This window comes from Sus scrofa, chromosome 3 (genome assembly GCF_054392235.1).
Source record: "Sus scrofa isolate SSC_HxYL_T2T_F1_AM1 chromosome 3, Sscrofa_HxYL_maternal_Yorkshire_Landrace_v2.0, whole genome shotgun sequence".
NCBI classification, from domain to species: Eukaryota; Metazoa; Chordata; class Mammalia; order Artiodactyla; family Suidae; genus Sus; species Sus scrofa.
In genome coordinates, this window is record NC_139385.1 from 92,259,805 (window position 1) to 92,286,416 (window position 26,612).

Consider the following 26,612-nt stretch of genomic DNA (forward strand, 5'->3'; position numbering starts at 1 on the left):
TTTTAAGCTTTCAGATGCTTTACAGTTGCCTATAGTTTGCCATCACAATGTCTCCAAGAACAATTGATGGATTCCTGGTTGTTGTTTTTGTTTTACAGGTCCCATTTGTCAACTTTTCCCCCAAAGCAAAGATTTTCATTTTTGCTTCTAGAGACAGAACATTTTTAATATAATTTCTTCAACTTCTCAAAATATTAAACTTGCTTAGCATTTTGAAACACTTGAAAAAAAATATGCACACACATACATGTATATGAAGATGTATAGTTATATATATGTGTGTGTGTGTATATGTGTGTGTGTGTGTGTGTGTGTGTGTGTGTGTGTAAAATATCTGCAACACTCCCTTCTAAGTAACTTCTGGTTGAGGGGGATTGGAGAGTCTCGCTTGATCAATGAACAGGCATTTTGGAGGTTCCTAATCCTCCTAGGTGTGTGAGCCTAGCATCTAGCCAGTTTCAAAACACTGGTAAAACTGACAGAAGAGTGAGAGAGTGACCGTAAATGGAGCCAAGAAGTGGCTAGCAGAATGTTTTTTCCATCCTACACTTTTCTCTGCTGCTATAACCTTTAGTTATGTAAAAAGAATCAAAGGTTTTATAGAGGGAAATGGAATAGGAAAACTTATGGAAAGTAGAGCTAAAATTGTGCAAAGAACAGCTGTAGCTGACCCAAGAATGATAGGAGGCCACAGAGCAGAGAGGAAGCTGAGGGAGTAAGGATACCTAATGATGTGTTCACATGAGCATCTGTCTCTGTAAAAATCAACATTCGGTTAAAATCGTTGTCTCTTCAGTCCAACTCTTCCTCCATCACACTTACCCTCACATCACCAGGCACTGGAATGGCTATGGACAATTCATCTATGGATGCTGAATTGGGGATTGGGGGATACATTTAATGTGAGTTTTTTGTGATATTTTTATGTGGTTTACAATCACTTTTGTGTGAAATTAAGCAATTGCTATTGTATGTTGGTATAGGAATGGCTTTTAGTAATTCTCTTACTACTGATAATGCCAGCTCACCTGGTTTTGTGACAGTTAAACTAAAGAAAGTTAAAAGGTGGTGGGAAGAAAAAGAAAAGAGAGGGAATTAGGGAAATATTACATTTTCGACTTTTTTTTATTCAAGTTTAGTTGATTTATAACGTGTCAAGTTCTGCTGCACAGCAAAGTGACTCAGTTATACATATATATACATTCTTTTTTTATATTCTTTTCCATCATGGTCTATCCCCATTTTTGACATTTAAATTATACTTATATAAGAATAAATAAATCTAGAAGTTACATGGCTCAGTGATACATTCTTTTTTTTTTTTTTTTTTTAGGGCTTAACCCATAGCATATGGAAGTTCCCAGGCTAGGGGTTGAATCTGAGCTACAGCTACCAGCCTACACCACAGCCACAGCAGCATGGGATCCAAGCCACATATGTGATCTACACCACAGCTCACAGCAACGCCAGATCCTTAACCCACTGAGAAAGGCCAAGGGTCGAACCTGCATCCTCATGGATGCTAGTCAGATTCATTAACTGCTGAGCCACAAAGGGAACTCCAACATTCTTTTTTTATATTCTTTTTCATCATGGTCTATCCCCATTTTTGACATTTTAAATTATACTTGTATAAGAATTAATAAATCTGGAAATTACATGGTTCAGCGGTAATGATTCTGACTATTATCCATGAGGATGAGAGTTCAATCCCTGGCCTCACTCAGTGGGTTAAAGATCCATTGTTGGTGTGAACTGTGGTGTAGGTTGCAAACATGGCTTGGATTCTGCGTTGCTTTGGCTATGGTGTAGGCCAGCAGCTGTAGGTACAATTTGACCCCTAGCCTGGGAATTTCCATATGCCTTGGGTGCGACCCTAAAAAGACAAAGTAAAAATAAATAAATAAATCTTAAAATTAGATCCTCTACTGTTAGAATTAACTAATTAAACCATTGATGAAATTAGGTACAATATAATCTCTAACACATTTTAGAGAGATTTTACTAAGTGGTTTATATAAATGATCATCATTTTTCTGGTTAATGTGCTTGTATAAAGCAGCTCATTCCCCTGTGGTGCTTGATGAAGCATAAATTTGATGAGAAAGGGCCCTGGCATATGATCACTTGTGCTGCATGATAAATTTATAACATTGGACCTCCCAGCTTGAATTGTCAGATGAGCAGTGAGAGACCTACCTGGCACATACTTAATGAAGCATTTGTCGAGTAAATGAGCAAATGAATGACTGAATGAATCATTAGATTTATAGGGTTTATATATCACCAGATATACATATCATTCTCTAGATCAAGACCCCTTGGTTCAAAGGAACTGAGTGATTTACCTCCTAACACTCAATGGCAGAGTGAAACAAAGGCTCTGATTGCCTGTCTTCAGTCATTAGCTCTTTCATAAGATTTCTGGTCATGGATATTTTCCAGGCTTTACATAAATATCCACTATTTCCAACAATTAAAATACCTCCTTTATAGCCTAGAGACTCTTGTCCTTCTATGGGAAAGGATTCCTCCATAGAAATATAGGAAATAAAGCATTGTTTGTTTTAAATATGCCTTCATGTTATCTGACCTGATTCTGATAAACAAGATGCCAAAAGAGTCTTGAGGTGGCGGGGGTGGGGTGGGGAGTAGGGAGTGGGGAGGCTCTTTAGATCAAGGGTCTTCAAACTGGAGGTCTTGACCCATTAGTGGTTCCTGAAATCAATTTGGTGGCTGAATTTTTTTATTCCATAAAAAAATATCAGATTGCGTTGCCACAAGGTAAAGTAAGTATTGTTTAGGGAAAACTTTGATGTACTTCATCATAATATAAAATATCTTTTTTACTGTGGATCATGTTCAGAATTTTTTTGTTTTGTTTTGGCCACCCTGCAGCATGTGGAGTTCCTGGATCAGGGATAAGATCCAAACCTCAGTTGTGACCTATGCCACAGCTGTGCCAACAGTGGATCCTTAACCCACTGTGCCAGGCCAGGAATCAAACACCTGTCCCAGTGCTTCCAGGATGCCATTAATCCCATTGTGCCACAGCAGGAATCCCCAGAATTTTTTAATTAATTAATTATTTTTTATTGAACCATAGTTGATGTACAATAGTACATAAATTACAGATGTACAATTATAGCAAGCGAGTCACAATTTTTAAAGATTATACTCCATTTATAGTTATTATAAAATATTGGCTCTATGCCCTGTATAATACATCCTTGATGCTTATTTTATACCTAATAGTTTATATCTCTTAATTCCTACTCCTATGTTTTTCCTCCTCCCAGAATTTTTTTTTTAACTAGGGTTGGTGACCAAGTGCCTAGAACAGAGTAAGAGTACAGCATAACATTCAGCATAGTATGTATTTAGGAGGAATAAGCCTGGGGGCAGATGTGTAACTGTTTTGGGTTGAGGGGGGAGGACTACGGCAGTTGGACCAGCCCTTAAATGATGCACAAAGGAGGGAAAGCTCAGAGCCTCTGTTGTAAGGCCTGAAGTCAAGGGTTGGAGGTCTCTGTAGAATGAGTTGGAGACCCAGAGTCCTGGAAAGGCTCTCATTGGATCTAGATGCAGCCTGAGCTTGGGCCTGGAATAGAATCTGATAAGAACAGTTTTGCAAGGGGTCAAATTGAGGCAGAGAATATCCCTGGGCTTGGGGGAAGATTGCGGTTGTTGACTTTGAAGTTGGTTGAGCTCCAGATGTAAGTGCAGTTCGTTTATAAAGTGCTAGATTTTAAAGAAGTGGCGTGAACGGGTGTGTCTAGAGTTCATTGGGATTGAGTATAAAAACATCATATACATGTGTATAGCTGGGTCACTTTGCTATACAGTATATATATATATATATATATATATATATATATATATATATATATATATTTTTTGCTTTTTAGAGCCGAACCCACAGTATACGGAAGTTCCCAGGCTAGGGGTTGAATTGGAGCTGTAGCTGCTGTCCTATACCACAGCCACAGCAACGCCAGATCCGAGCCGTGACCTACACCACAGCTCATGGCAACACTAGATCCTTAAGCCACTGAGTGAGGCCAGGAATCGAACCACAACCTCATGGTTCCTATTCGGATTCATTTCTGCTGAGCCACTATGGGAACTCCTGTACAGTAGAAATTGATAGAACACTGTAAATCAACTATAATGGAAAAAATAAAAATCATAAAATAAAAAAAAAAACACTGGGGAAACTATAACTGGGCACCTGCTGAGTTGTAGGAAACCCACAGGCAGTAGGTCGAGAGTAGGCAAGAATGATACAATGGGATTAAAAAGTCATCACTATTTTCTTCAGACTGCCTGGTACATGAGTTAATATTTGCAATACTGCAATGCTATACTAAATAGTATCCAAGTAGAATAATGAGTATACAAGTGTTATATCCATCTTTTTATTAGCATTTCCTTAGTGAATCTTTTTCCATCCTTTATTTTTAACTTTGACATTGTTTTAAGTGTGCCTCTCATAAAAATATGTAGTTATTTTAATTTAATTAATAATATATCAAAATGTGGAGTTCCTGCTGTGATACAGTTGGTTAAGGATCTCGTATTGCTGCATTTGTGGCATAGCTTGCAGCTCTGGCTCAGATTCAGTTCCTGGCCTAGGAACTTCCACAGGCCGTGGGGGTGGCTGAAAAAAGAAAAAAGGAAAAAGAATATATCAAAACGCAAAACAGAGTTTTGATAAGGAAAGTGAATAACTGTCAAGATTTAAATATCTTTAAGAAAAAATAAGAAAATACTAAAAATATTATATAATTGGATGGGCTAATGCAAATAGTTCATCTAGTAGCTTGAAATACAACTCAGTAAATCTGAACCTATAAAACTGTAATTATAAAGTGACCAGAGGAAAAGGAGGGGTTGGGAGCAAATAGTACTATCAGATTATATTGAACTAATTATAGGTTATTAGACCTTTGACATCCAGCTATAACTAAGAGGAAAATGATTTAAAAGATATGTGATCAATCTTTTTTTAAAAATCATTTCCAGCGTTAGAAAAGGGTCAGAATTTAATGTAAAGTTTTTATATAAGAAAAATTATCAAATAAATCTACATCTTAATGAGGTATTTGTCTTCTAGCTATGAGCATAAAAATACTAAAATCTTAAGTTTCTGGGGAAAAAACTATGAACTATGTTTATTGTATTTATATAAAAATACAATATTTTGACTCTTCAGTCAATAATTCTAGGAGTTGAGTGTAGTTTTGTTGTTATTGTTTTCATTTGTTAGTTCCAGTAGCAGGATAGGCTTCAGTTGAAATTTTCATGCTCTATTACTTGATCCACTTTGTCATGTTGTGAAGAAGGCTGGCTCAGGATCAGAACCAGTAATGTCCACTAGCCCACAGTGGCATCAAACTTCTAGCTTATGAGCATCAGATAACTCTCTGAGTGGATCAGCTATGAATAGCTGTGGATTACATTATACACACTGCCATCATTCAGGCAGCTGCATTTTCTGTTCTGATTTTCTTTGCATAGGATAAATTTATTTTCTCAGTTTCTGTGTTAACAGAAAGAGGATTAAGATTGGATGGTCAGTGTGGTAACCAACCCAATTAAGACCAACAGATACCAAACAGATTCGTTTTCGCAGCTAAGCCAAGCCAAAACTTAAAACTCATTAACAGCCAAGTTCTCAGGTAAGACTGAAATACTTTGTGGGCTATAGTGAGCTAACTTCAATGAGCTAACTTCAACAATAGCATTTAACAATATATCAAAGGTCCCCGACATCAGCCATGATTAATTAGTTTAAGGAGGCAATTATACCAGTGATGTGGAAATACCAAGATATTATCTGAATGAGGTAGGTCAGAAAGGATTTAAAAGATAGCTGCATCAGAAGTCATGTCATCAAACTTATTGGAAACAATCATTGTTGAAAATGAATTATACTTGAAGGCTCTATTTTCTCTACTTTTGTATATTTTTGAAAATTTACGTTAAATAAGTGATAAGGAAACAGAAGTCTAGAAAAACCTAAATCACTTTTTAAAAAAACTTCTCTTGAAGTAAAAATAAAGTTTTAAGGAGTTCCCATCATGGCTCAGCAGCTAACAACTCTGACTAGCGTCTATGAGGACACATGTTTGATCCCTGGCCTTGTTCAGTGAGTTAAAGATCCAGTGTTGCCGTGAGCTGTGGTATAGGTTGCAAACGCAGCTCGGATCCTCTGTTACTGTGGCTGTGGTGTAGGCCGGCAGCTACAGCTCAGATTCGACCCTTAGCCTTGGAACTTCCATATGTTGCAGGTTTGGCCTAAAAAGCAAAAAATAATAACAATAGTAATAATAAAGTTTTAAGTGACAGGTTATGGAAAAAGTGAATGCTACAATAAGTATAACTAGATTTTATCGCAAATTGAATTTATATTCATTAAAAATTTTGCATTGATTTTTGTGTGTATATATGTGTGGGCTTTAATGCTCACATAATGTATGTGTTAAGTTTGAGTAAAAAGTTTTTGTAAGTATATATCACAATATAAATGTCAGATATTATTATTCATTCTGAAAATTACCAGTGGCCAATGTCACTGAAGCTGATAGAGGGCAGCATGGTCTTGTGATTTTAGCAACAGATCCTGAGAAATGGGCTATGATCCCAGTTTTGCTTACTAGAGAAGCAGACCAATTCAGTCATCATTTAAGTGACACTCATTAATTAAGAGTTCAACACCATACTAGAACAGTGTGACATAAAAGTTACGGCATAATGGTAGGTTTGGAGTCACATGTGGGCTAGCCTCCTGGCTTTGCCATTTACAGCTGTATGATCTTGGGCAAAATGAAACTTACTGGACCAGGCTCAGCTCCCTCTTCCATAAATGGGATCAATAATAGCAAACAGAGAAGGTTATTGTAGGATAAAATAGATACAGCCCATTATGTATCTAAAACAGTGTCTTGCATGTAGCAGATGCAATAAAAGCTAGTTGTTATTTTTAGTATCTGCCCCATTGAGTATGATACATTTTCCTCATAGTGGTAAGTAGAATATAGAAATGGAAATGCTCTGTTGCACTAGGCATTCTAAGAAAGACATGTATGCAGGATAACCTAAATCTTGACATGGACAGCAGTATTCAGATGCAGTTTCCTTGCATCTGTCTGTTAGGCTTCTTTACCCTAGGGGATCTTCTAACATTTAGGTTCCTGTAGCACCTGAGGCTGGCATTTTGAAGAATCAGCCAAGAAGGAAGCAGGTCTGCTGAAACCTATTCCACTTAACTTTACACTCACTGTCTTCTCAGACTTCTCTTCTAGGTGCCTTTATTTCCAATTGCTCTGTCTCCAGGTCTGTCCCTAGTACTGTGACAATTGCCCAAAGTCAGACACTACCGCCCTCGTTGGATCCCTCAGATCAGACCACCCCTTGCATGCCATTGTCTGGGTGGAGTTAAGCACTCTCCCTGGGCCTGAATGTTAAGACTTCTGTGCATTTCCTCAGTTAAAAGAGGGTTCAACTTTTCTAACAATTGCTGTTAGAAGGTCCACCACTGCCTTTTCCCAGGCTCTATTTTCCACCCACCCCAGCCCCTCCTACCATGCTGCATGACATGCATAAGTATCTAGTGTGTGGAGGATATTCACAAAATGTTTGTTGAATAAATGACATTTATGTTAATCACGGGGATGGGGTATTCAGCTGAGTATGGGTGTAGGCAGTTCTATAAGTCATTGTATATTAATGCTCAACACCAGGCCTATGTTGATGTCTTTCTATTCATTCTGATTGTCTGAAGCTCCATTCCCTAGCATATTTCTCAGGAAAGGCACATGAGAACAACATTCCCTGATAGCAGTTTATTTGTGCCCTTTATACTTCAGTCAGTTTTGCTCTAAAATAGGTATTTCAAATTTTAATATCTCAAACTTCCTAAAACTTGATCATTCCCGTCTGTTCTTTCTTTGGCAATAGTGAACCTCACCTCCTACATTATAGAGGATATAGAAGCCCCATTTCTTAATATAGAACATGTAAGCCTACTTCCCTCCTTCCTGCCATTAAAACAGAGAGTCTATCTTTATTGTTCTTTAATGTTAATCCCTCTTCTCACTTAGATTCCATTCCTTCCCTCTTTCCAAGAAACATTATATTGTCAATTATCATTTTTTTTATTCTTGTCTATTTAAATTCTCTCTCTCTTGATTAGACCCTTCTCATCAAGTTTTAAATACATTCCAGTCATTCCCAGTTTTTTAAAAAGTCATTCAATCCCACATCCCCCTCTATCATCTTATTATCACCTTCCCTTTATGGGCACATATTTAGATGTGTGATTTGTATGTGCTGTGTAGCTGCAGTGATTGCCTTCTTAGTATCCATCTCCCATTCTTCCCGTTGAAGCTGATTCTTTTAGAGCAGCAATGGATCAAGCTCAAAAGAGCTGCATTCCCCAGCCTCCCTTGCAGGTAAGAGTGGCCATATGACACAGCTCTGACCGGTGACATGTAAGCTGAAGTCATCTGGGGATTTATATAAAATGTTTGCTTTCCTGGCATAGGCACCAGAACTTTCCCCTTGATGTTTCTTTTTTCTTTCTATCTGTGGCACTGGCTTGAGACTGAGCAGCCGTCTTGCTTTCACAGTTAAAAAAAAAAAAAAAAAAAAAAAGAGAGAGAGAGAAAGAAAAAGAAAGCCACATACTGAGGATGACAAGGCAGAAAGAAGGGTTCTAGGACATTGATGACATCATGGAGCCAGTGCACTTGCCTAAACTGACCCTCTTTCATTCTTGTTATGTGAGATAAATAACCCTATTAGTTAAAGTTATGGTCATCAGGTTCCATTACATGTGACCAAGTGTGATTCCTAATCTATACTCTTACTCCCTACGTTTCCTCACTGTTGACTCACTCTCAAACCATTCCATTCTGGCCTCTGGCCCATCATTCCACTGGACTCACCAATGACCTGCATGTTGTGAAATCCAGGGGACATTTTCTGTTCTCATGTTACTTAACCTCTCAGTAGCATTTGACTCTGTTGTCCGTGGCCTCCTTTTTGAAACACTGTCTTCCCATGGCTTCCATGACAACTATGCTATGGGTTTGCTCCTTCATCTCCAGATGCTCCCTCTCTGTCTCCTTCATGGGCTAATCTTTATCTTCTAGTCAAATGTACCATCTTCCAGCCTCTATGACATAACATGACCTCAACAACAAGGTCTTTCCTCTGTTTGGAATGCTCTCTTCTCCCTCCTTTTGCCAGCTATCTCCTCCTCATCCTTCAGTTCTCTATCTATTCTTCACTTCCTCAAGGAAGCCTCCCTTGACTTCCTTGTGAGGTCAGATTTTCTCAAATTTCCTTGTATATTCCTTCATAACTCTTACATAGTTACAACTGTACCTTCTTTAGTGTCTTTTCTTTCTTTCTTTTTTTCGCTTCTTAGGGCCGCACATGCAGCATATGGAAGTTCCCAGGCTAGGGGTTGAATTGGAGCTGCAGTGGCTGGCTTATAACACAGCCACAACAACTCGTGATCCAAGCTATGTCTGCATCCTACACCACAGCTCACGGCAACGCAGATCCTTAACTCACTGAACAAGGCCAGGGATCAAACCTGCATCCTCCTGGATACTAATCAGGTTCCTAACCAGATGAGCCCCAGTGGGAACTCCCAGTGTCCCTTTTTAAGTTGGCTCTCTCCTCAGAATGTAAGCTCCATGAAGACAGGAACCAATCTATTTTTGTTCATCATTATATCTCCAAAATCCAAAATCTTCCCCAACACATAATATGTGCTCAGAAATTAGTTCTTGGAGTAAATGGATGAACATGTAATTATGGTGATTTATTTGCTTACCCACTTACTGTCTGTCATCTTCCAGCTCCATGAGAGAAGGAAACATATGTGTTTTGTTTATAACCATATATGCAGTACCTAACACATCCTGTATGACACATAGAAGAAAACATAATAAATTAAATTTTTTTTTTTTTTGTCATTTGTCTTTTATAGGACCGCATCCAAGGCATATGGAGGTTCCCAGGCTAGGGGTCTAATAGGAGCTGTAGCCGCTGGCCTACGCCAGAGCCACAGCAACACCAGATCCGAACCATATCGGCAACCTACACCACAGCTCACGGCAACACCAGATCCTCAACCCACTGAGCAAGGCCAGGGATCAAACCCGCAACCTCATCACTCATAGTCTGATTCGTTTCCGCTGCGCCACAATAAGAACTCCAATAAATTAAATTTTTAATGAATAAAAGAAGAAAAGAATGAGTAGGTTTCCAAGAGAGACCGTCCAGTAGTTCTATCAGTAGCATGTCAATGTTTGGGATTTTTTCTTTTTTCTTTTTACCATCTTTTGATAAAGTTTCTGCTTTTAATAGAGCAACAAATACCTTTATTGTCTCTGGAGAAGAATCTTTTGGAAAATATTACTTACTAATATAGTTTCCTTACAATATATCTTGTCTAAAATAGGCTGTCTATAAAGATCTACTTCTTCCTTTCTTTATTACCATCACCCTTGTCAGACTCACTATTATATTTTCCCTGGACTAAACTGGATCACAAACTTTTCCTTAAGCATGACTTATTAACCTGTATAAAAGCTTGGATAGTCCAAACTTTTTATTGTATCTCAGGTTCAAAGACCATATCTGTTTATTTTATCTCCAAAGAAAGGTAGTCTTATATAATATTTTTACTATAAAAAATAGCATAAGTAATTTTTATTTTGTTGTGGCAGGTTATTTCTGTTCTTCATTCTACAAAATATTTCCTTTAAGGAAAAGAAGGTGTTTTTGGTTTTTTTGTTGTTGTTGTTGTTGTTTTTGTCTTTTTCTAGGGCTGCTCCCTCGGCATATGGAGGGCCCAGGCTAGGGATCTAATCAGAGCTGTAGGCCAGCGGCTACAGCAATGTGGGATCTGAGCCGCGTCTGCGATCTACACCACAGCTCATAGCAATGCCAGATCCTTAACCCAATGAGCAAGGCCAGGGATTGAACCCGCAGCCTCATGGTTCCTAGTCAGATTCGTTAACCACTGCGCCACAATGGGAACTCCCAGGAAAAGAAGTATTTTTAAACTAGCAACAAATCTTTGTTTTCAAATGCCCAAGCTGAAAACATTCGGTTTCAAAAAAAAAAAAGGAGCAGCCAAAGACTTTTTAAGTCCTCTACCTCATTTCCCCATGAATTCTTAGCCTTTGAGGTACCCAAGATACTCAAGGAGATTGACAGGAAGAGTCAATTATGCAATTGCGAGGCAGCCCTAAGAATGCACCCAGTCTTGTAGTCAGCATATCTGTATCCTGTCCTTCCGAGGCCAAGAAACCTCAACAAACCTTCCATTCACCCACTCAGAGCTGTGTGTCTCAACTTATTACATATGTGTATATGTATCCCTTCTCTGGGAAGGGATCAGCCTGGGAAGGATGGAATACATATCTTAAACATTGCTGAATCCTTAGAACCTCTTGCAGAATCTTGTAGGTGTAATGTTTTGCTGCTGCTGCTCAGTAGGTGCTGTTATTATTCCCTTTTAACCAATGAGAGTTTTAAGTAACTTGCTTAAGTCTCATATCTAGTGAGCAGGGGACCCAGGACTCAAACCCAGTTTATCAGATTCCAGAGCTGGTGCTTTTAATCACTAGGATACTTGCCTCTTATGAATATTCATAGGCACCAAACTCCAGCCAGGCTGCATTTGCTCGTGACTGCATTTGCAGTGTACCAGGTAACCAGTTTTGCTCATAACTACTCTGGGGTATTTCAGATTGTGTTCATATGAAGTTGTAAGTCTGAAAATAATTAAGAAAGGAACTAATTTTAAAATAGCAGGAAGGGGTGATGTATAGAGGCCCACTTTGACATTTTGATGTGCTTTTAAACACACAGCTCAGGGCTATAAAAGCCACTACACTAAGATTGCAGAATCATTAAAAATAAAATTGCCTGATTAATTTTTTAGAGAACTGTAAATGATATCCTGTCGTCTCTGGAGAAATCTTTCCCACCTCTTGGTGACCAGGATGAATAAGTTGGCTACTTTCCTTTTTGTTTCTCCATTTTCTGCCCCAGAGGGTCAAAATAAAATTATCTCAATTGAAGATTTAAGCTTTATTTGATGAAGTTTCTAGCTACTTAAACTGGAAGCAAGAAAAGTCATTTTATGGTGGCATGACAGTAGAAAGCAGTTAGGCACATTCCTGCTTAATGATGGAAGATTAGTCAAGGTTATTATTAAGTTTTAGTCTCTTCATTTAACTAATAAGATTGATTAATACCCTTCCTATCAAGGGAAAAAAAAAAGCTTTATGAAGTCTTGACTATTGATATTTTTACCAGGTTACCCTTTGTATTTTGAGTGAAAGACACTCTATGATGTACCACTGAGTTTCCTCGAAAGCTCCATAGAAACAAACAGATGGAGAAAAGTCCAGGGATAAGATAACCCAGAGACTTGAACCTGCAGCAAAATGGAGTTTCTCCAAATTAGGCATCAGGAGAAGCAGCAGATAAGAGCAACTGGCAGCTGAAGATATCCTTGTTATTCTCTGGGCTAGAATCACGCTGGCAGAAGCTTTAACTAACTAAATTTACTTGCATGTTCTCCGAAGGGAGTGATCATATTGCACTAGGGTCACTTTTCATAACACACTATTTTGCAAACCAGTTCCTAGGACCTTGTAAAATATTTGATTTCCAAACCTCAATATAAGTATTAATATGTCGGCATGTCCATTACATGTTCCAACTCTAAAAAATGAGTTTAACTATCCACCAAAAATGGAAACTCCAGTAATATTTATGACTTCTTAGAGCATACAATCTTCATTTTGAAAGACTTAAAGCCATTCCAAGAGGTATTTATCCAAAATTAGCATCCAGTAACAACGCCTTGGGATATCCCTGTTCTGGCAGCACCTGTAGCCAGATCTGGTTACAGTTATTCAATCTAATGCTGGAGCTGCTGACCTCAGGAAGACAGGTGTCCTCTCCAACAGCAGGTCCCTATTCTAGTCAGTAAGAAATGTGTTCTGTTAAATTGCCTTCAGGCCCAGTCTGTTTGATCAGGTATCTGGCCAGCATAGTAGCCTCATCACAAAGAATTAATGGAGTTTTCATCTCTTCCCCAATAAATTGCTCTGTAGTTAATTGAGCACTACATTTCCCAAAAGAAATGCTCCTTTGGCTAAATACACAACACCATTCATCAATTTATTTATTAATTAATCCAGTATTTATTGAATACCTATTATGTGCTAAGCACTAGGAGATTATGGATTTATGAAATTTAATGACAAGGAATATCTTTCATCAATAAACCTAATAATTGTTTGAAGAATCCAGATTAGATTCTACATATTCTATTCACCAAGCCCAAACTTCAAAGCCCATTTTCAGGTCCTATCTCTTCACTTACTCATTTAGGGAAACTTTATTGGGTTTTTAAAAGAACTGCATTTGGCGCTGGAATGATGAAGAAGAAAATACCCCACCACCAGGAGCTCCCAGGCTTGTGAGGAGATAAGTGAGGTAGACAGGACCCAGTTGTGGAAATCTTTGTAGCCAGGCTAACCAAGGAGTATGGGTTTTATCTTACAGCAGCAAGGAGCTGTTAGACAATCCTGAGGAGAAGAGGATCATGATTAAACCTGCATTTTAGAAAAATCAGTTTGATGATGACAAAGAAGATGGAAAGTAAGGGTGGCCAGAAAGAAGAAACCAGAGGGGAGGAAAATACAAATTCCAAAATTATTGAGGAATAATAGAAATAACAAGATTTTAGTAACAAACTGAATGTGAAGACAGAGAGGATGAAGTCCAAGATGAGTGCTAAGATTCTGGTCTGAGCGGCATTAGCAGTGAGGAGGAGGAACAGGGTTAGTGGGAAAATGAGTTCAAACTTTGAACATGTTTTGCTGCAGGTTTCTTTGGAAGATCCAAGTGTCAACATCAAGTTTTCTGTCATAAATATTTGTCTGAAATCATGAAAGAGGTAAGGGCAGGAGGTAAGGATTCGAGAGTCATCACCTTATAAACTGTAACTGAAACATGATTATGAGCGACATTGCCAATTCTGTAACCATCCCTCATCCCAAATCCTTATATTCACCCAGCATTCATTTTAAAACTTTATTATTCACTAATTCCTTTATTTGGGTAAGTAATACATATGGAACTCCAGTATCATATTCCAGGTGATGCAGAAACCCTGGATGTACGTAGATGAGTAAGCTTTAATTCCCTACGCTAAAGGATCTCATACATAACCTGACTGTTGACTAGAAACTAATTCTCCAATTCTATGTGTGTCTAAGTCTTAAATCTTTAAGAGGATAAATTCCCAAGGTTTATCCTCTTAGATTATTATTTTTTAATTCTTATAGAGAGCTAACACAAAGTTCTGCTCTTTATAGATGCTTAGCGTGAACCCTGAGTGACAGATTGATTACTCATTTTAAAACATAGATGAATTTATTTATTTTTAAATAGTGTGGGGGAAGAGTTCTGACTAGAAGGTATTAAATTTTCATTGTAAATATTTAGAAACTACAAAATAAATAATAATTATTGTTAATATATTGTCCAAAGATAACCACTGTTAATATTTTATGTAAAAATACTCAAAATCCATTTTCTAAGTATAAAAACATGCCCTATTACATTTTGGGACTCATATTGAATATATTTTTGTGTCACTTTTTTCATTTACAAATGCTGTATCATGAACATCCTCTTGTGCCATTAAATATAGATTTCCATCGTTATTTTTTATAAGACCATTTCATTGTATTCCATGGTATGGCTGTACCATAATTTATTTACCAGGTCCTGCATTGATGGAAATGTAGGTTGCTTCTGAATATTCATTACTTAAACAGTGTAATGATGAATATCTTTGTACTTAAGACTTTGTGTGATCTTTTCTGTACAATAAATTTCTAGGAATGGGTTTATACGTCCATGAGACTTTATGTGTGTATCACCAAATTGTTCTTTGAGTATGCGACTATCCCCATCTAGGGTTTGAGTTTCAAAATTCAAACTAAAGTTCTTTTTGAAGGCTATTTAGAGGACAAATGCAGAGACTTAAGACTTTAAAAGTAGAAATACAGCAGAGTTCTCTTGTGGCACAATGGGTTAAGGATCCAGCATCCCGTCAACTGCAGCCTCTGGGGTCACTGCTGTGGCATGGGTTCAGTCCTGGCCCAGGAACTTCCACATGCCGTAGGTGCTGCCAAAAAAAAAATTTTGTTTAAGAAATATAGCATACATACATGAAAGTTCACAAATCAAAACTGAGCTTGATAAAATTTTATGAAATGATCACACACATGAAACCCAGACTAAGAAAGAGATCATTACCAGGACCCTAGAAGCCTTCTGTCTTCCAGTTACTATACAACATGGCCACTTTCTCCCCAGGAAGCTCTCAGCCAGCAACTGAGCATGGCATAGGTACTAGTAACTGGACATTTCTGCTCAATATTGGCCCCCTCTGAGGGCTGAACAAGATTTTGTCAGAGCTACACCTCAGTCTAAGGTTCTTATTACTCAATTCTTCTTTTCCCCTCTCCTTCCCAGGTGTTAGACTTGCATCACAGTCTAAAATTTTACCCTGACTACTTTTGTCCTTTAATAGATTTTATCAGCAGTAAATCTCTTGCATTTCTAACTCTGCCTTGTTGTCTGCTGTGCAGAGGACCCACCAACACAAATGGTCCTGGAATGGGCTGAAATGACAAACTATGTTTGAGGACTGGACCACATACATATCTCCCTGCTGTCAATGTGGACTCTGTCCAAGTGGTAAATGGGCATGGATAGTCTCAGCCACAAGTGGTAGCCCAATTGCTAAAAATATCACCAGTAGTGACTTGAGAGTGGCATTCCAGTGCAGAATGCCCTGGCTGGTGAGATGGTTCAAGCCTTTTTAATTGCATGTAATCACACACAAGGATAATGGGATAGGCTGAGTATTAAAAAGTTGCATTGACATCCTGCAGAGGAATAATTGGAAATGGAGAACAATTAACAAACAGTTATGACTAAATACAAGAACCAGAAATTCTCTTTTGTGGCTTATAGAAGAGTTAGCACAACCCAAGAGTAATTTTGGGATCTGATAGTTAAGAACCCTCTAAACAGTTGAATGCTCAGACCTGGCAAGTCTGTTATACCCTGGTTAAGAAAACCTGGAACCCTGAAACATGAGATGGAAAGATCTCAGTGGATACCCTCAAAGATAGTGGCTCTGCAGACTCCCCTGAACCCATAGAATCCACAGAGGTGGCCCACCCCTCCCTGTATAGGAAAAAACTGCAGGGGTCACTCCTTAGGGCAACAGATACCCCCTCAGGAGATGTGCCACCTCCTCTCCTGGCTGCCAGTTTGATAGTTAATTTCCCACATAACTTGACTGGGACATACTGGACCTGATAAGAGCAATAGTGTCCCTCCCTCAGCTCACATCTATAGCCACAGGGAGGTAGCCAATATGACCAGCTAAAGGAAGAGGAAAAAGGCCAGTTTTGTTACAGATAGGTCAGCTCGATTGTGGGTGCAAGCTTTGTTATTGGAATGGGCACTGGAATGGAGTAGCCACAGTGACAGAGACAGAAACTACTTATGGGCCAAATGCATGGACTTCCATTTGTCAAAGCTGGACTCAAGATTATGGCCTATAAGTATCTAACCTGTTGGAGAGCAATGCCCAGCCCCTTATATGGCTCTATTCCTTGAGGAGGCCCACCAGTAATGAGTAGATTTTTTTTTTTTTTTTTTTTTTGTCTTTTTTTTTTGTTGTTGTTGTTGTTGTTGTTGCTGTTGCTATTTCTTGGGCCGCTCCCGCGGCATATGGAGGTTCCCAGGCTAGGGGTTGAATCGGGGCTGTAGCCACCGGCCTACGCCAGAGCCACAGCAACGCGGGATCCAAGCCGCGTCTGCAACCTACACCACAGCTCACGGCAACGCCGGATCGTTAACCCACTGAGCAAGGGCAGGGACCGAACCCGCAACCTCATGGTTCCTAGTCGGATTCGTTAACCGCTGCGCCACGACGGAAACTCCCCAGTAATGAGTAGATTAATTGAGCCCCCTGCATCCTGGAAAACAGATTCAATCTCATATAAACGGACATTTATTTGAATATTTTTCTATCCTCAGAGCTGCAGCAGTTACCACTATCCATGTATCCAGGGGCTTACAAGAGTGTTTGATCCACAGGCAAAGGATCTCACACAACATAGGGAACCCTGTTCTGAACTCAGGAGGTGTGGGAAGAGGCCATGACTTTGAGATTCACTGCAGTATCAGAAGCTACTGACATGATAGAGTGATGGAATGACATGCTGCAAGCATAGCTGATTGCCATCTTTGAGGAAAGACTGGTAAGAATTGGGCACTTTTCCAGGATGCAGTATATGCTCTGAATCAGAGGCATCTATATGGTGCTATGTCCCCAGTAGGAAGAAATGTGTGCATAGAAACCAAGAAGTGGACGTAGGAGTGGCTCCACTTACCATCAATCCACAGGAGGATTTTGTGTTTCTTATCCCAGCAACTCTGGGCTCTGCAAGGTTGGAGGACCTGGTGTGGAAATGCACTCTTGTCATTGAACATATGGAACGTATGGCTGCTGCCTGGGCACTTTGGATTCCTGTGTCTGGGAACCATCAGTCAAGAAGAGCCTCCGTCTTGGCAGAGGTCATTATCCCTGATCAGCAAGTGGGGGCAGAGCTCCTGTTATGTAGTGGGGCAAGGAGGAATATGTGTGGAACTCACCTGACCCACATGGGTGCCTCTTGGTACTTTATCATTGAACTGCCACCTTGAGTGGACAAGCACAGCAGTCCAGCCTGAAAAGGGGATAGCTAACAAAAGCTCAGACCCCTCAGAATGGAGGAGCTACTCTCTTGAACCTGTGCAGAGAAGTAAGTCAGCACAGCATGAGGGGTGAATCATGACAACCACAGATCCATGTGCTGCTCAAATGTCCCTTCAGGAAAGAACTTAGTGATGAGCAGCAAGGGGAGCAGTTAACTGACAGGCTAAAGTTGCCACACCACAGAGATATGCTGCAGTATTTGAGCTGAGGCCAGGCCTTTCCCTGGCAGTCCCAAGCCCATGACTGAGCCATGTCAGGGGTCTGCCTAGAACCCTCCCTTATGTATGGGAACTTCTCTACCCAACCCCAATCATAGGTTTCCCACAGGAGCAACCAGGATCTCACATGTCCCTGCACCCACCACCAAAGTTGACTGGTCTAAGGATGGGTACTTGACCCAAGCTAAGGCATCCATGGTCTGTCTCTTGGATTTTTTTTTAAAAAACTGTAACTCAGAAGAGGCTCTCTCCAGTGAAGGACATTGTGAAAGGTAGACTTGGGAACTGTTGGTTTCTGGCCTTGTGAGGAAACCCATGTACAGTGAGCAAGAATGAAGTCAACACACACACAAGCACAGAAATGGGAGACAGTGCCTTGTGGCATTCAAGTTCTTGAGGTCCAGCTCCTCTGGGTCTGACTGTTCTAACCTTTTCCTTCTATTGGGTAAGAGAATCTAGTGTACTTCTAATAAATAACTAACTGGAACCAAATGGTGATCACATTGACCACATAAGTTCTAGCAAACACTTAAAAGTATCCTATGCCTGGAGTTCCCGTCGTGGCGCAGTGGTTAACGAATCCGACTAGGAACCATGAGGTTGCGGGTTCGATCCCTGCCCTTGCTCAGTGGGTTAACGATCCGGCGTTGCCGTGAGCTGTGGTGTAGGTTGCAGACGCGGCTCGGATCCCGCGTTGCTGTGGCTCTGGTGTAGGCCGGTGGCTACAGCTCCGATTAGACCCCTAGCCTGGGAACCTCCATATGCCGCGGGAGCAGCCCAAGAAATAGCAACAATAACAACAACAACAACAACAACAACAACAAAAAAGTATCCTATGCCTATTTTATACTTATAGTTAACATTGATTTAGTTGAGGGTTTATTATATTCCAGACACTGGTCTAAGCACTTTACACATATGAATTCATATGAATTCATATGAGTTCAGCAGCAATATGAGTTCACCCAAATGCACTCTCCCTGTTGTTTTCCCCAAAGCCACTTTTATTTGTTTGTTTGTTTGTTTGTTTTTTAGGGCAGCACCAACAGCATATGGAGGTTCCCAGGCTAGGGGTCCAATTGGAGCTGTAGCTACCGGCCACAGCCACAGCCACAGCCACACCAGATCCAAGCCGCATCTGTGACCTACACCACAGCTCATGGCAACATGTGATCCTTAACCCACTGAGCAAGACCAGGGATCGAACCTGCATCTTCATGGATACTAGTCATGTTCATTAACCGCTGAGCCACAACAGAACTCCCTCCCCAAAGCTACTTTTATTTTTTTTTTAATTTTAAAATCAAAAATAAATAAGAGATTCTGTTACATGTCATTTTAATAGGGGCTCCAAAGAGCCAACCTTAAAGATGTACAATCTTCAGCATTTTAGTCTCTCACCCAGTGATGCTAGCTCTGATTTGGGGCTTGAGCAAGACCAGGTTGCAGGTTCAGGTGTCCTTCCAACTCCTCAAAAAGACCTATTTTTAATAATAGAGAAAGTTATATAAAAGCAGAGCTGATAATTTCCTAAAGATATACATTTTGGAACCTTAAACTGGGATTCAGGGTTTGACAGGTATGAATACTACATGGTCAGAATTTGTAAATTGGGACAGTCTTGGAAGTCCAAGAAGGATGCCACCAACACCAATCAACAGAGACTTCTAGAAGGCCAAATACCTCCTTACCCAGGCCTGAAATCCAGTCTCAGTGAGTCACTCCTTTATGTGAAGCATCCGTATGACCTCTGCTCTCTTTTAAAATTAAATACTCTGTAGAGGTAGAATTCGATACCTAATCCCTTTTCTATCTAAAGGGCATGAGGAGTAAGAAGAATGGAGAGAAAGGAGGAATGAAGAGGTCTAGGGTAGTAAAAGATGGGGAAAGGCCTTCCAACCCCACCACTTGACTGAAACTTCTGTTAGTTCCTACCTTCAGATCAGAGCTGTCTCACAGAAATATAATGCACATCACACATACAATTAACATTTTTCTAGTAGCCACATCAAAAGTTTTTTCAACAATCAGGTGAAATTAATTTTAATATATATTTACTTAAGCCAACATATCAAAAATACAATCATTTCAATATATAGCCAATTAAAAATTATTAGTGAGCTATTTTACATTTTTATGTCTTGAAATCTGATGTATTTTACATGTACAACAAATAGCAACTTGAATGCCAACTGTATTTAAAATTCACAAAAGTTTTAATTAAAAAAATAGTTTCATATACTGTTGTTCAAAATATACTTAAAAATTTCCAATAACTAAGTCAAATGCTTTTAAATTTACATTTAAACTAATTAAAATTAACTAAAAGTACAAGTTCAGTTCCTTGGTCACAGTGTGGCTAGTGGCTACTGTATTCAACAACACAGCTGGAGAATGTTCTATGAGTGCATAAAGTTTTATGGGACTATGCAGCTCTGGATGTAGTCTTTGGTGTACAATAAACTTCATTCACTACTTGGTCGGCAGTGTCAGGGAAATGGGTTATATATACAAAACAGATTCCTTAACTATCCAGAAGCCTTGCCTCACCTCTCCTAGACTGACTCCTCCAGGTCCCCTCTGCCATGTTGCCCCCCGCCCCGCCACCATGCAGCAGACTAGTAAAGAGCAAGTTCTTTGGAGTCAAAGCGTCCCAGTTTTCCTCTCAGCTCATCATTTACCACTTGACTCACAAGTTAATTAACTTCTCTGAGCCTTAGTTTTCACATTAATACACTGATGATATTTTAAAGGATTGTTGTGAGAAGTGAGATAATGTGCACAAGACATTTAGCACAAAGCCTGCCATATACAAAGGAATAAATGGTGATTATTAAACAAAAAGCTCTGTATACCCTTTTGCATGTACTTCCGCGGCTTCCTGCCACTGGTGTGTGTGGTTATTTCTTGATAATCTTAAGTGGGGCAGGAGTTAGTGGGAGTAGGGGAGAGGGGAAGAGAGCCCTGGCATCTGGGCACTGGTGTGTGCCCCAACTCAGCCTTGAAGTTACTTTATGAACGTTTTTGCTCCTACTGTTATCTTCAGCTCTTCCTTCCCTGCTTATCAGTTCAGATGGCTTTTGCTCTGGAACTCCAATTCCCATGTGGCCCCCCTCTTTCTGCTCTGAACTAGAAAAAATGATTAACCACACAAAACAGCCATCAACACTCTTTCCAAGGACATCAATGACCTCATTAAGTCCAAGCACATGGATACTTTCTCCCCAACCTCTCTGCAGTGTGTGACACTGTTGCTTCACTCTCCTCATCCTGGTTCTCCCCTAACAAGCCTCAAACCATTCTTCCTCCTTCTTTTGTAAAAGCAAACCTGGGTCTGAGCCTTCCCCACGGCACAGTCTTGTTTACTCCCAGGCCCCAGCACAGTGCCATGTCCTGTGCTAGTCACCTCATTTCATCTCTACAGTGGCTCTGAGAGGAAGGAACTGTCATCTGCTTTTTATAGCAGAAAAACAAAAACAAAACAAGAGGAAAAAAACAAAATCTAGGCCTATCTTAATCCAGACTCCATGTTCTTCCTAACACATAGGCCTAATTCCCATACTTCATTCAATGGGTTGATGCTCTCAGCCAGGATGGATATCTACCATCTACCCTCAAAAGGTTTGCAGTTGAGTGAGAGACTCTTGGAAGATACAAGTAAATATGGTGGTGTGACAAGTGCTAAAACAGGGCCCTGTGGGAAAACACAGAAGTAGCACCTAACACAGCCTTTGTGGGCAGAAAAAAACCTCCACCAAGGATAAAACATCTATGCTGAATCAAGAAGGACCAGTAGGAATTACAAAAGAGAAGGGAGAAAGAGGGGTGATCTCAGACAGAGGGAGAATAACTGCAAATGCCTGAAAACAGGGAAGAAAGAGTGGGAGGCTGCAAGCAATTCAGTGTGGCAGGAGCCTGAGCAGAAGTAGCCTGAGACAGGGGAGCAGGGACTAGCTAGAATCTAGTTGAGGGTCTAGATGAGGATCTAGAATCTGGTTGAGGGTACAGGAAACCATTGAACGCTTTTAGCAGGGGAGAGGCTGGTTCAGATTTGCAAAAAGAATAAAAAACAATCACTCTGACTGCAAATAGAGAATGGACTCAAGGGGGGGCCCAACAGGGGAAGACAGGGAGACTAATTAGGAGGCCACTGCCATGATCCAAATAAGAGATGATGATGGGGCAAATTAAAGCCGTATCTATCTCCTTCCTAGATAAGGAGAAATAGAGAGAAATCCAGAATGGAGGGATTTCCGTTCTGGGACTTTGTGGTTGATTAGATGTTATTAGAGTGGAGAGCAGCTAAGGAATCAAGGATAATGGTCACATTTGGAAATGGGCAACTGTGTGGATGGTGGTAGATCATTGAGAGACACAGAAGGAGGGGCAAGTACCAGGGAATAGTGATGCATTTTCACTTGGGACGTGTTGAGTTGAGGAGTCAGTGGGAGACCCAGATCAGGATGTCAGGTAGATAATGGCCTATGGGTTTGTGGTTCAGGATAAGAACTGTTGGGATAGAGATGGAGGTTTGAGTTTCAGCAATGGTAATGTAGTCCATGAATACTTCAAAGGGATACAAAGTGAGAGGAAAAGCACACTGAAGAAGGAACTCTGAGGCACACACATTTAGGAACTGAGTAGAAGAGAGACTTTAAGGGAGGCTGAGAAGAACCCAGAGAAGCAGGAGGAAAAGCAAAACTGTGATCTTGTGGAAGCAAAGGAAGGAAAGGAGTGGAGTTTAAGACGCTGAAAATGTAACTAATTCAGCAATAGGGAAGTTACAGTTGCCCAATGGAGAGCGGTCTCAGCTGAGTTTGGGTGGCAAAAGCCAGTCTGGAGTGGGTTGAAAAGAGATTTTATAGTAAGCAATTGTGTGTGGTGAGCATAGACAACTTTTCAAAATGTCTAGTTGCAGTAAATTCAAGCAATTCAATAGTGCGGTGAAGATTAACTGAGGTGATGAAAATAAAGCAGTTAAGCACAACGCATGGCACTTAACGATAATTCAATATATGTTAGCTGTTATGTATTAAGGATTATACTTCAAGGAAAAAGAGAACTGGTGGTGGCTATAAGGAAATGTGAATTTAGGGAGGATTGTTTTTAAAAAATACCTCTATCTTTACCATATTGAAAAAAAATAAAGTTTCAAAACCCACATCAAACAAATATTTGCAAACGGTTCAAAAAAAGCGACAATCCTCTGAGCCACCCTCTCAACCCTGGAGACAACCACTTTGAACTACTTTTGTGTTGTGATAACCTCCACATCTCTAATTAACCTCCTAATATGACTGCATCTTGATTCACCTTAGACTTCCTGATATGCTGAGTGAGAATTTAGTTTGTTTATACTTCCCTCATCCAAAGTGGTTGTATCGGCATTCTCAGTTTCTGCTGGCCACCTTCACTTATGCTCTACTTTTCATTCCATTAATCATAGATAGCATCTCTTGGCTCCCTACATTTAAGATGAGGATGTCAGTAGCCTACTCTTCCCACCACCTTTCAAGGTGAAAGGTTTTTTTTTGGGGGGGGTGTTTTTAAAATATGAGAGACTCTTGCACAGGTGTAAATGGAATCAATGAAAGTGAACACCTGAAAATAGACGACAAAACAGATGTTAGTGTAAGAAGAGTTCAGAGCCCAGGGTGGGATGTCTCCTCCCTAATGGCACCACCAATTTCCTAGCACAAATCTTAGAATCTTCTAGAATGCATGGAACTCCTTTGCACCCTGGATCCAGTCAGCCATAAAATTCCATACATTCCACCTCTTCAGTTAGTGTCTTTTTATTCTTTTCTCTCCTGCCCATGGCTTTAGTTTGGACTTCCAATTATTTCTAATTTAGACAATAGACTTCTAGCTGATGTTTCTCCTCATTTTTCCCACCTAAGTCTTAAACTGATGCTGATTAATCTTTAAGCAAGCTCTCATCTTCTTACTCCCTTGTTCAAAATCTGTAGTCTGGCTTTCAAGGTCTTCCACAGTGTGGTCCAAGCCCATCATGAGGTAAGGGAAGGTTCAGTCAGGAAGGAGCAGGCTAGAGGTCTGAGGCAAATGGAACATGTTCCCCAGGTAAAGCATACTTTCTCAGGCCCACCTATTCTACAAGAGCTTCAGGGCCCTTCTGGAAGGAGTGAAGCCTAGTTAACCACTCCAAATGTGTCTGTTGCAAAGTCCAATAACTATAGCCATGTGCTCTCATTCAGAAATTCTCTTAATATTTCCTTTGGAAATTCACAAAAGAAGAAATACCAACAGCCAATAAACATTTAAAAGTTCAACATCATTAGCTAGAATGTAAGCCAGGAGAAAAGAAGTGTACCATTCTTTGCAAAGAGCTTATGCATTATTCTTGTAGCTGGTGATTTAGCTGGCATCTGCTTTCTCCTTCCCTCGTCTGAGTCCTTTGGGGAACTGGATAGGCCTGGCGTAGGGCACTAACTGTGGAGAGCATGTGAGGCATGTACCTCTGTGTCACGGAAGCTCTGACACTGAGGGTGATTATTTTTAGTGGTGACCTTCTAGGTTCCAAGGAAAAGTAAACAGACGTGCACATGATTTCCTCTGAGAGACTCGTGGTAAACAAATTGGCCTGCACGCTCCCACTATTATCCCATGTTCTGAATCCAGGGCTTTTAAAGCGCAAGCTCAGGTGAAAGCTGGAAACCAACCAGGATGAAAAGAGGGGTAAACTGAGTGAAAGTTCACAGTTTCTAGCTACTGGGTCAGAGAACTACAGGTGAAACAACTCATCTATTCCAAATTCTTAGAAAACGTGTTGTTTTAAAGTTTCAATACTTCTTCATGAAAATAACACCAAAACTTATTATTTAATGTCTCCCCTTTTATTTTGTATTATTCCATTTGCTTTACTTCTGCTATTTTTCCTATGTAATGTGTTTATTATTTTAAGTGAACATTATTAAAAACGTACAAAGAAAAAAAAATCTCCATAATCCTGCCCCTTATTAATAGTTTGTTGGATATCCTTCAGATATTTTATGCAGATACTTACATCTATATATCAACGAAGGAGAAACTGTCTTATAAATCTCTTTGTCATCTAGTACTGTATCTAGGGCATCTTTTCACTTTGGCATATATAGGTCCCATTCTTTTGATGGTCATTTAGGTCATTTCCAGTGTATTACTATTATAAACAATGCATAAGTAATCATCTTTAAACAGGCATCTTGCATACTTGCATGAAAGTTTCTGTTGGACAGGTTCTGGGAAGAATTTCTGGATCGAAACATTTACATATTTTTGAAGTTTTAATTTAGTTTTTGGCAAGTTGCTCTCCACCTGTCTCCTGACAACATGAAAATAATTTCTCATGAAGACTTAGCAGCTAACACAGTGCCTGGTTAGCTCTTTGTTAATTGTGATTAGATTAAAGAATCATAAATATTACTAATGGTCCTAGTTCTGACACCACTGAAGTGCACTGCCCTGCCTGCTTCAATCTTAATTAACCCAGACAACTGAGGTTATTTAAGTGTGGAGAAGTGTCAGATTCATAGCAGTAGTAAATACAATGAAAAGTAATAGTACGTACCACAATATACAGCACTTCTGATTGTCTCCTCTGTGACGTGATATTGTCGTTACCTGAAATCAGAATTCTAGACAGAAACCTAGACATTAAATGGTCTGTTACTTTTTAAAATTTTTTTTGTCTTTTTGTCTTTTTTTTTTTTTAATGTGAAAATGTGAAAGCCCAGAAAGGTAGTGATTGTCCAAAGATTTGAGAATTAATAGATTCTACTTAGAACACCTTTTATTTCTCACTTTCTTGACTTGAATGCACAGATTTTTTTATAATTTTATTTCATTTGACTATATCATACAAAAAAGGTACACTATTGGCCGAGTCTTCAAGTCTTTTTAGTTCTATCAATTTACATGCCTAGAGTTTTCCTTCTTGCCCTCCTAATTTTCTACTTCAAGTTGGCCAAGGATTGAAAACAAAATAACCATGATTATTAGAATGATATGTCAAGTGATGGGATCTGGGAGTGAGTCTAAGATTTTCCAATGAGTGAAACACAAGAGATGTAATACTTTTTTTTTTTTTTTTTTGTCAGCTATTTTGGCTACCCAGGACAGCTTAATTTTGTAACTAAGCAGCTTAGGAACATGTATGCCATGTTCTGGATAGCTGAGATGATTTTTTTATATAGGCAGTTGACCCTTGAACAACGCAGAAGTTAGGGACATCAACCCTCTGTGCAGTCAAAAATCTGCATATAACGTTATAGTCTGCCTTGGTATTCATGGCTTTGCACCTTCAGATTCAACCAGCCTCAAATTGTGTGGTACTGTAGTAGTATTTGTTGAAAACAACACAGTTCAAGCCCCTGTTGTTCAAGGGTGAACTGTATATAAAATACTGTTAACAGTAAAATCCTGGGAGGTATTCAGAACCTTTTAGGCTTAAAAATTTGCCCAGTTCTAAGGAAGAAAATAGTCAAAGTGTCTTCAAAGGCTGT

General features: G+C 39.6%; 2 long non-coding RNA genes across 6 annotated transcripts in view; both read left to right on the top strand.

The window, feature by feature from the left end:
• LOC146404771 (uncharacterized) overlaps nucleotides 1–26,612 on the top strand; it is a 1,009,186-nt gene that overhangs the window by 390,598 nt on the left and 591,976 nt on the right. The gene's annotated exons all lie outside the window — the stretch shown is intronic.
• LOC106509808 (uncharacterized) overlaps nucleotides 1–26,612 on the top strand; it is a 143,387-nt gene that overhangs the window by 49,660 nt on the left and 67,115 nt on the right. Inside the window, exons 3-4 of one of the 5 annotated variants that reach the window (XR_014841876.1) lie at nucleotides 13,932–14,002; nucleotides 17,567–18,603. This is a non-coding gene — a long non-coding RNA (uncharacterized LOC106509808). Of the gene's footprint in view, nucleotides 1–13,931; nucleotides 16,728–17,172; nucleotides 17,295–17,566; nucleotides 18,604–26,612 lie in introns of those variants that run through there. The other 4 variants (XR_014841875.1, XR_014841874.1, XR_001307695.3 and 1 more) reach the window with 4 other exon arrangements.